Genomic DNA, 12,045 nt, shown 5'->3' on the forward strand with positions numbered 1-12,045 from the left:
GACAACTTAAAATCCTGAGAGATGAAAACTGCCTGATTCTCCTCTCTGCTGCCCAGAGAACTTTAAGAGGCGCTGAGTCAATAATATTGTCACTACTGCCAAGTGTGCACAAAAATAGTTTGATGGTGACAGTGTTAATATAGGCTTGGATAGTAGCTCTTATCTGTTGTCAAATTTAATTAAAAAGTTGGTTATTCTTTTCTTAATAATTGTTCTAATGTTGTCAGGCAGCAGAGAAAGATAAATCTGCAAACAACTCAGGCTAGATTATTTTAAATGTGTTTACCTAAATATGCCATGAGTGAAAAGGGAGTGTGAAATTTTTTATATTTTTCATCTTCAAAATGTTTTATATTCTTAAAGATTTTACTGCAGTTTTTTAGGATGGAGTAAGTGGTTATTTGGGACATTTAAGTCGATTTTTGGGCTGGTATTTCTACGTGAATCAAACTGAAACATGCTACTGTAGTGTGCAGTGGTGATGAGACGATGTTACCCATATTTGGGCTGCAGATGACTTTCTCCGTATATGGGAGCGGACTGCATTGAAACTGTCACCTGGGCGGGATTTGTAAGAACTGTCCCGGCCGTCCAAGGCAAGCTTAGTTTGCAAAATGCCAAACACTATATGACATAAATAATTCATAACGCTGAGGAGGTGACGTTCAAAAAGACGATGGAAGATGACTTTCAGCAACAAGCAGGCACCAAAGGTGAATTATTATTCTGGCTCGCAGCATTCTGTGAAAATTTGCCCCACCACAAACTAAAAAACGTACAAAAATTTGCACACATACCTTTTTGATAGTGAATAACTCCCTAAAAGATGAAAAAAACATTTAAAAAATGTCAAAATCTCTTATGAGGCTCAAAAAAAACCTATAAATAAAACCAAAACACAACTATAAAATAAATAAAAATATCATGGTGGTGGCTCTGGGGTTCAGTTTTTTGCCCACGGACACTTCGACACATGGGCGCACAAGGCGGGAATCGAACGCACAACCTTCTAATCGAGAGTTGAACTCCCTACCACTGCACCACAGCCACCCCAAGCTTGGGAAGGTGGGACATCTGTTACCAGAGTATTATGAAAATGTAATACATGAATCGTTGGCTCAAGCAGAATGAAACAATATGAAATGTGATAGGAAAACAATGGAAATGTGGGCGTGATTAAAAACAGCTTCTGTTGCTAAGGAAATCCAAAAGTTTACTTTTGCTGAACCTTCTAAAAATTACATCTAAATGTCCGTCAACCTCACGAGACTTAAAAATAAAATGGTTGCTATGGAGATAAACCAACAAAAAAGCTGCCATTTTGAAAATGTATTTTTAAATCAATTTATCACATGCAGCATCCTTCACCACAAAAAATCATTAAACATCAGTAAATCATGAACAAAAGATTTTAAAAATGACCTTTTCGATCTGTGACCTAGTCTAAAAGAACCCCTTCTGCCTTTTTTGAGTTGCAGTAAATGGTGAGTTAAAGAGTAACCAAACTCTAAATGATTGAAAATAATCAAACAAATTAAATCAGTTTACTCTCAGGGGTATGTGTGCCAAAAAATATGGAAAATGACATTCTGTGTGCGGCCATTTTTTCCCCCCTCGTCCACATCTGACCAAAATTTATTCTTTGGTTTTTAGGCAACCATGATGATGATTTATTTATCCTTTGTCGTCTTAGTGGGAATGCGTCCGCAAATGTCACCTGGTTAGATTTACAAAATGTCAGCTCCATCTACGGCTTGAAAATGCAATGCTTGTCAAACACGCCCACTGGATCTAAATACTCTTCTCTGACTTTGACGTTTTCACATCCTAACAAGACAGTGAAACAATGACTGACTGAGTTGTGGTTTGCACTAGAATTCAGTTTGACCATAACCTTTTGGAATAAAAAGCACAAAAAAGAACATTGTATACATATATATGTATATTTATTTTTTTCTGTTTCCTCTCCGTCTATTTCTCAATTTTTTTGATAAAAATGGGCTTTTCCTAGCTGTCCTTTTTCCCCTGGTGGTGGTCAGTTCATTTCAAAGGGATGAAATAACTTTTTTATTGCATTTTAAATGAGACTTTTTTTTAATCTCTTGTCATAACGCATTCTATTCACTTATCTGTGAAACTTCATTAGAAAAAGCTGGACACAGACGTTCTCTCTGCAGCTTTAAGGTCTCCTCACAAGCTGTCCTCAGCTGCCCTCTTCGAGTGGTGGTAATGTCGAGCGTGTCAAATGGTTTTCTAATGTGGACTCTTTCACTGCGGCCTGTTTGAGCTTAGCGAGTGACCGCCTGTATACTCTTTAATGCCTGCGGACAGATGGCAACATGGCACGATAAGCGAAGAAAACCTTTGACGTGCACGGCCTCTCTCACACATCCGCCGCCGCCTAAAGCCAACAATTACTGACCTTTTACCGGCTGATGGGCTTTGATTTTAAAGGATAATGAAAGACCTTTAATCATTTTTCATTGCCAAATTAATTTTACATATAGATCCGCTATTAATAATAATACAGCCTATTTTCACACTGTAAGGGGTGATGTGTATTCAAAAGCCCATAAAAGTTCGGATTTATACGAGGTTTATTTGAAAAGCAAATGTCTTGAAGGAGAAACGAACCCCCAGTGCTGCAGAAAGGTTGCAGACTTACCCGTGTTAAACAGGATATCTTTTCTCTGCCCCCAGCTGTCTCTGCAGGATACGATTAAAGCGGAGGGACAAACATCTACTGGCAGTGCTTGTGATGCTGGTCAGGAAGGTAAATCAACACACTGCTGGCTGAGATTATGAGGTGAGCTGAGGATAAAGACGGCATCAGACAGAGAGAGTGGCGGAATCAACTACTGTAAGACAAATCTTATATTTTTGTGTCAGAAAAAATCAAATGTATTTTTAATTTTGAAATTTGAATTGCCAAAATGTGAAATTTTATTTTGATATTACATAAATAAATAATCCATCATCTACGACGGGGTACTATAAATCGTGTAGATTTACGAGATTAAAGTCTAAAGAGTGTCTTGAATGTTAATTGATAACGTTACAAATGTTTGGAAGCATATTGGTTGATTTACGGGTTAATAATGTTCCGTTCATTGATGGGTGGCTGGCAGGATCTCTGCAGATTAAGTCATCGATATCCCAGCTGTCCACTTCCAGTCCTCTTCCTCCAAGAAAGACACGATCTCCTTCAAGCTTGTGTGATGCTTCCATCTGAAGAGTCCCAGTTTTCAGCATTTTTTATGCTTTTATGTTAACGTAACAGACTATTTTCATTCCTCTTTGATGTTTTGTGTTGATACGGGATGTTTCTTTTGGCAGGAGGGGACATTTCTAGCACTTTTCATTCCTCTTTGCTGTTCTTTCACAGTTCTGGGTATGGGATCTGTGCTCCTTATTTTCCATTTTAAACTCAACATTAACGACAGAACCCCAGAAAGCCAAGAGAACCTGGTTGCAGGCAAGATGGTGGCAGAAAATCATTAGCTTGAAACAGGAATTCCACAAGATTTCAGAGTTTAGTGTTGAGGATTAGCTTTAAAGGGTAACCAAACAGGGCTGACTCCACCCACAGCCGAAATGTGAAATTTCACTCAGAGGGGTGGGCCTTGGGAACAAAACTGCTATCATTTCTGGAGCTGCAGACCATGACGCAGCACACAGACATTTTTTGAATATATTTTTAAGAATTAAACAAGTTTATTTGAATTTGTCCAGTTTTTGGAAATGACCAACAAACACTTTTAAAGCCCCATTTATAGAGGTCAACAGACAAAAAAAGTTGACTTAGGGTTTGGTTACCCTTTAAAATGTGGGTAAAGGCTTTATTAATTTAAAAAAATATGTCAACAAAAGCGTTCAGGTTGAGACTTTTATTTCTGAGCTTTAGGTTCAGACCAGTGTTCACGTTTGACCACAGTTAACTTCAACCCGATCAACAAAAATCAGCTTATTCTGTTGTAGAGAAACTTTTATTGTGTAAAAGTGAATAAAGTTGAAGATGATGATACTTATTTTCCCATAACACATAACGGTCAAAGTGGAAGCTAAAAAAATCAGACACCAACTTTAATCAATTTTAAGGTACAACAATATTATTTTTGTTAGAAAAATCACAAAAAATTATGTTTTCTGTTAACCGTCTTTTATTTTGAAGTTGAAGGCTCTTCTTCTGTTTCCTCTCTGGCTCTTTTCTGTAAAAAGAAACTTTCCAAATATTTTTGTTGACTTTCTTGCTTGAGTGTTTTAATTTAGAGACCCCTTTAAGAAAGTAAATGCATTTTCATCACGTGACTAAGAAACTTGGCATGTATCGAGAATGAGTCGGGAGAATCCAGTAGCTTTCCAAAATAAAACTTACTGTAGAATCAGATAAAATGGAGAAAAAATATAGGTTGTGCTTTTTTTTCTGTGTCTTGGTACCAACAGTCCCACAGACTGGTACCAGTATAGCAGAGCTCTCACATGCCTGAGTGTGTGAAATTTGTGCTCCATATTTGACCTTTACTTTGACACTCTAGAACCATTTGGTGGTTCAACCCCCCAATCCAACCCTTTAATACTGGATGACAAGCAGGCAGCCAGTGGGTCCCATTTTAGAGTCTTCAGCATGAACATGGATTTGACCCCTTGACCTTTCAATTTCACGTCAACTTATTATCTTCAGCATTCCACCACAACCACAGCATTTAGAGGTTATTCCACAGCTCAGACATTCGTGTGTTTTGGGGGGTTTCCTCTAGGTTAGAAAACAACACAGTGCTTTTTTTTGTTGTTGTTGTTTCTGTCGAATAGAAGACCTTTGGAAAAAGGTCAAACCGAGACCAAACATAATGGCTGCAGTGTATTTAAGGTCAACTCTGGCATTTTCTCTGAAAGCTGAATGTCCAAACATTTTGTGAATGGTGCACTGCCAAATTACTTCAAATAAAAGGTTCTGCCACACTTGTTAGTAACTGCTGTCTAGCTTTTGTGAAAACAACAATTTTGGTTCGACGTTTTTCTTCCTTCATCTGCATTTTCATGAGTGCCACCATTTGTTTCTGATCTGAAAATATCCAAAATGATACACTGTCATGTTAAGATGCAACAAACACATCAAGAAGGAGGTCACACTCAGCAAAAATCCTACTCTGAATGCTGTTTTCCAGAATATTCTAGCATGCAAACACCGTTTTCACAGCAAAAAATACCCTGTTTTTAACCACTTTTATTATCCCTTTCCATCTGTTTGATGGAGTTAGTAACAAACAGGTTTTTATGTTTAAACTTGATCCATTTGGATCGAGTTTTAAATTGCCGGCTAATAAGCTTTGTGGCTCCACGTGCAAACTATCTAGAGTCGGTTTGTCTGCTTTATTAGCATTATAAATTAGCCAAACTATCTTGTAATAAAATCAGAAAATAACCACACAAACAGTCAGTTTTTCTGCCACTATAAAAGTTTCTACCATGAAATAAAAGTTGATGCAAAATCACGACATTTAGCACTTTTCAGTTGAAGTATTCTCGGAAAAAGCATAAATGAGATTGCTCCTGTTGCTGACACAAAACTAATACAAAAGTCATGGAACGCATTACGAGTCTGACACTCATATAGATTTCAAAGGAAGTAAATAAACAAGAGTAATAAATATTCATTGCTGTTGTAGCAGAACACGGCTATAAAGACAACCACCCAAACAGAAAAGACAAGTGGAGAGTTAAGACACTATAATAAAATGAGTCTTTTTCTTTCTGAAATCTGGATCTTTGCAGAGAATGTAGTGAAATGATAAATAATATTGAAAATAATGAATCAAAAGTGTCTTTTTAACTCTTTAGCAACCCAGTCAAGTAAAATATCTCAAATTGTTTTTGCAGTTTCAGCTCCCACTTTGCCCACCCATGTGCACAGGTGGATACAGGACGACTAGGGAAAGTATCGTTAATAATTTCCAAAATCAGATTTTACACATTTAGACACATTTGTATAGAAATACGTAAATAATCGACATATATTTTTGAAGATTTTTATATTAATCTGATACAGTTCACATACTGTATAATATATTAGTGAAAATACAATGAGATTGTTAATACCATACAGTGTAACATGGATTCTCAAACAGAGAACCTCCAACAATGAATTGTTCAGCATCTCCTGGAGGGCGTTTCAGTTTAGCCACTAGGTGGCGATCAAGCTGTAGCATTACACCTTATTCCAGGAGTAGAGAAATGGCCCTTTACACCAGTGGTCCCCAACCACCAGGCCGTGGAAGAACTAATAAATTATACACCTTTTTTTTTTTTTTTTTTTTTTTTTTAATAAGATGGAAATCTTTTATTTTGAAAATCGACCGGATTCTCTCAATTAGCTTGAGTGCTAAAAGCAGTCTGGCGGTGTGTAACACAAGAAAAGTTGCATGTGGAAGCTTTTGCAAATGGATGGGATACGTTTTTAACCACTCTCGGTATGCATGCTTATATAGGACATGCATATATTCTATGTAATAACCTATTTATTTATTAAAAAAAAAAAGAAAAAAAAGTTTCTGACCATTTTTCAGATGGTCAGAATTTTTTCCTTTTTAAAATGGGACCAAAATGAAGCATTTTATGGTTATTTTCTTGTGTCTTCTACACCATGTCTCATTGTTTTTATATCATTCCAATATAGTGTCACTCTTTACGTACCTAGTACGATAGTAAAAATCCTGCGTATCTCTATGGACCGTGCGTTAGCGGTCCTATGGGAAATTCCCTTACATATTAGCATCAAGCTAGCAGACTTTGGCATTATGCGTCAGATCGATCTCTACTTTTATTGATTGATTATTGATCTATTAAGCTTAGATCGATTTAGATCGATTAATCGATTTTATCAACCCAACCCTATACGGGACGTCTGAGGGCAAAAGAAAAAAGTAATTCTGTGCGAAGCATGCAGGGGGTCTGCACAAAATTTTAAGATCGTAGACCGCTCCGCGAGGCTACGGCCACAGCAATCGCAAGTTTTTCAGCCAATTTGTCACACAATCATATAAAAAATGATCCATGCCTAACATCTACATTCATGACCATGTCAACAATTTGCAAAAACATTAGGAGGCAGCAAGAAATCTTGAAGATTCTGCCGATGCCTCCCCATGGCGCGGTGTCAGTTGTATTTGTGACAGTAGTATAAGCAGTTAAGAAGCAACATTTTTTCTATGAGTATTCTGCAGGTGACAGGTTGTAGCAAACTCTTATACAACACACAATGGTGAAGTGGGTCGAACACAAGTGTGTCATAGGGATTTTTCATTGTTTCACCTCCCTAAACTGTACCGAACTGAGCAAGGTGTTCAATTGATAATAGCGTTATTTAGAAACTATTAAAAAAGAAGGAACTATAGTTCCTATCATCAATATTCCCCCTTTAGAATTGTTGGAGTTGCTACCATTGACTTTAACTAGTGTGATTTCACCCTTAAAAAATGACTTCTGTTCCAACCATTGACTGCATATAGAATTCTGGACTAAGTGACCCCACCTCGTGACCCCACCTCCCCTTGTGTTCCAAATAGGAAGTACCTGCTGGCTCCAAGGAGTCAAAATCCCATAGACTTCTATAGAGAGAGGAATGGTTATTAATGTGTCATTATATTTGTCAGAATAACCATTATCGCTCTTGGCCCCCACCTCAACAGACTTTCAGTTCGAATAGACTTCGAACAAACTTACTCATGATTGGCGAGAGTGGTCGCCATAGAAACGTCGACTCAGACTGACTTGGACCAATTACTGGTTACTGACAATTTCTGGTTCCAACATGGAGTCACCCATAGCACAGAAAAATGGAGACCGAATTTGCTTCATTTTGCTAGTGCTGGAGGTTATGCACTTTCTATGCGTGATGTCACACTCGCTCGGTCCAGTTCTCAATATACACTCAACAGTTCCAACAAAATAAAGTCAATTCAGTTGCCATTTTTCTGCCTCGCCAAGTTGGAACCAGTAATCGTAAGTAAGTATTGATTGGTCCGAGCTGGTTTTCTATGGCAATCATGCTGTCCAATCAGGAGTGAGCTTGATAGAAGACCACACCCCTTCTACTGAAAGCGAGCTCTGGAAAATCAAACATCTACTTTTATTGAGGCATCTGATTGGCCAGTTTATAATTTGTGCTACAGCAAATATATTTTAAAAAAATATGACTAACTAGAACATGTTACAAAAAAAATGGCGGAACAAGAATTGTTTTTCTAATAAACAGAAGGACTGTTTTGTTTCTCAAGAAATCTATGGGAGTTCAGCTTTTTGGACCAGTGGGTACTTCCTATTTGGAACACAAAGGGGGCGGGGTCACTCAGTTCAGTTTTCTTATACAGTCAATTCCTTATTATAAACTGCTGTTTTGCACTTCCCTCCCTATATCCTTGTTCACCATTTCTGCTTCCTCTAGTGCTCCTCCACCTCCCGTCTGCCTCTTCCCTCATTTCCCCCATTCCAGCTATCTACAACAACACACCTCCTCCCTCCCCCTGTCACCCACCCTCCTCTCCTCTTCATTATGGCGTTGGCTCTGTAAGCCCCCCTGATGAATCCTGGCATTACACTCACAATTCAAAAGAATGAAAATGCTGCTTTTTAGACTGCGCCATCAGATCGCCGTCTTTCTCCTTTCATCTGCCTGGACACATTAAGACAAGACATATGAAGCTCTGCAGCAGCTCCCACATGAATCAGACTAAGCCCCCCAGCAGGAACATGTGCTGGCCATTTCAGGTCCAGAATAGAGGAAGAGAGGGACAGATTAACTCGAGCAAAGAGGTGACAAATGCAACAAGTAAAGGTGGAAAACAGGAAGACAGAGGTGAAGTCATCACCACAATTTTTTCTTGAAATTTAATTTTCAAAGAATTAATATAAAAATTGAATAAATTCTCATTTTGGTTACCCAGGAAGTTAGACAACTTTGACAAAAGCAGTCATTAGTTTCTCCCACACACAACCAAACAAACTTTTTTGTTGAAATGAACATGTTCTGTTAGTTCAGTTACATAAGGAGTCCACTTTATTTATGATTCTGTATTTAATGTGTTTGTGTGGGTGGTGAGAAGTTTTTTTGGTAGGGAGGGTACTGAGCAACAACCTACTTACCACCCAATGTGTTAGAGGCATTTTTTTAGAAAAAAAGACCATAAGGAAACATGATAACTGGAGTTTGATTTGCAGAACTCTGAAGTTTCATATCTGTTGGTTTCGCTGCATCTATAGTCTATATATGCAGACTCTGGAGTTCTTTGAGAGCAGCGCTGTTTTAATACAAAAATGTTTAAATCAGACCAGTTTAGTAATTAACAGGTGATGGCAGGAATCTATATTTAGAAAACAGAATTTAAACTGAAGAAAAAAATAAAAAAGGATGTTTGAATGGACAGAATTTTAGCAGCTAATTTACGCAGAACATCAGTCAACAAAAAACACATAAAAAATGTGAATCGGACAAATTAAAATTAAGATTTTGGTAAATTGCTGATAGTACCCCTTAAAAGTCAAGATTCAAAGTGTTTATTGAAACCAGGAAGTTGAGTTCTTAGAGCTGAAATCCATACTTTGTCGTCACACTGTGCCAATAAATAAATAAAAATAGAAATAAATGGAATAAGAAAAAATAACACAAAATAGAGGATGAAAAAACAGCAAATGTAAAAGTTGGATTTAATTTATTTATATGGCACATTGACATGACCACTTTCAAACAATATAACAGCTTTAATATATTAACAGCTCAAAACATTAGAAACTTAAAATGTAAAATAGAATAAAAGCAGAAACACAATAAGGAAACAGTAATCTGGTATTATGTGTCTGATGTGCATTGTGTTCACTGGTTTTCAAGAGGCAGTTAAACGGAGTGTAATGTTTATGAAACAAACTAAAAATGTAATTAATACAAAGGTGCCCAAAATCAACCAGTAGGAAATTAAAAATTTCTTTAAAAAACAAAAAAATGGCTTTAAGAAGTTACTTTTTGTTTTTTTGATTTTTCATACTTTTTTTATTACTGCTGTTAACTATTAACTAAGGGTTTATTAACTGAGCATTTTTTTCTTTAATAAAAAAGCTGTTAAAACAGTCCATAGAAATTTCATGATAAAACAGAAGACAAACACAGAGATTCCTCCTGTTGTCTTTTACTTTGTTGATCCTAACAAGTTTTTTTAAGCTACAAACTGTGTTTTTTAGCATTTATGTAGCATTTTTTTTGATGATAGAAGACAAAAATGAAGCTTAAAATTGAATTTCTTGGTATTTCTTTATTCTAATCACTGTAAATCAGTAGTAGACGAAAAAAGATGTTTGAAAACAGGCTCATTTGTGACGTAGAATACACAATACGTGGGGACACAAGATTCTTGCTCTGAGCTCTCAGCAAAAAAAAAAAAAAAGGGGGAGGTTTGCTCCACCCACAACTCAGGTGAGTTTCTTACGCCGAGTTCACACCAGACGTGTATTTTTATGCGCCGGTCAACAGGCGCTTCTGAGGATATTTAGAGCTTCTAAAATTAGTTTGACATCGTCCATCTTGACTAATCACCAACTGATCTCTGCCTCTCTCTCATTGATTGTGTTTTAGACATCTAAAATCACATCCCGTGCTCCGTAGTCGGCCCACTACATTGATCTGTGTATGTATGTGTGTCTCAGTCTGTGTGTGTCTGTTTATTTTCTTGTGTGTTTACTGTATTTTCATCTCTGCGGTCTGTTTAGAAATAAAGATATGATCGCATTTGCCAATCCCTGTATTTTATTGTGAAAAATTGGTTATATTTTGAAAATTGACCAGATTTTCTTTTGTGTCTTGGAGTAACTGCCTTCCAGGATTGACGTGGATCAGTCACAGCTCACGCAAAAAAATAAACAAGACGTCGAAATGATCGCACTTTCATCTGGTATAAACTACACCATATGTTAACAAAAACTGCTTAATCACAATAAAAAGACCACTGAAAATGCTTTGAAAATAGATCAAAATATGACTGATTTTTAAGGGCAAATAAAAAACCATTTACTCTAATAGATGCTTTAAGATCCCAATGTCATTATTTCAAACAAATAATGTGAAAGAATCAAAGTAAAAAGGCAAAAGCTTTAAAGTTTTGACACCAGATTACCTTTCAGATCCTCATTTAGAGACGTTTCCTGGTTAGTGGTAAAAGCTTGAAAATCCTCCCACATCTTCCTTTTGGAAGTGTCATATTGTGGGACCGCTTTGATAGAAGATAGAATGCAGCTTTGAAAAAAGATAAGGTAAAAACTGTGAAGTTAGGTTGCATTCCAAATATAAAATCTGCTTTTGAACAGATTTTGCAAACTCTTTGCAGGTGCAAAATGTCTTCTAAGGACAACAAAATGAAGGCGGTGCAAAAACCTTTCAGAACTTGACTCAGCTCCAGCTCTTTTTTGTTTAAAAAAAAAAAGAAGAATGAATCAAAATTCCAGCAAGACATCAAGAGAAGCTTGTAGCCGAGTGTCATCATCAGGATTACGTAAGCTTGAAAGCACCCTGTTCTGAACTGTACTTGTTTGACCCTTTGAAATCACGAAGGTCAGACAGAATTTTTCTTTTTTTTAAGGTTTCAAAGCTTGCCTTTGTGTTTCATCAACACCACTATTATCGTCCTCATTTTTAATTAATCAGGCCTCTTTTCTTTTTTTTTTGTGAATATTCATTATAGCTAAGTCATGCAAGCTCAAGTCAGCGGGATCCACAGCTGTGACGCAATGCAGTATTTTTTGCAGTGTAGTTGCCATGGAAAAGTCCCCACCCCCAAGTTGAAGTCCTTATTATGCTTTTAATGAGGATAGTTTTGTTCATGCATGCATCTGTATCAGTGGAAACTTTTGCATCTTTGTCTGCAAGTCCGTCCGGCCTCCTTCTGCTGTGAATTCTAAACTGCTTCTCCTCCATGTATATATTCAGACTCGATATGAGTCTCGTTTGACACTTCTCGGTTCTTACTTGTTGACGTGCTGCGAGCGAGCGAGCGGGCGGGTGGCAGC

Source organism: Oryzias melastigma, linkage group LG22 (genome assembly GCF_002922805.2).
Source record: "Oryzias melastigma strain HK-1 linkage group LG22, ASM292280v2, whole genome shotgun sequence".
NCBI lineage: Eukaryota > Metazoa > Chordata > Actinopteri > Beloniformes > Adrianichthyidae > Oryzias > Oryzias melastigma.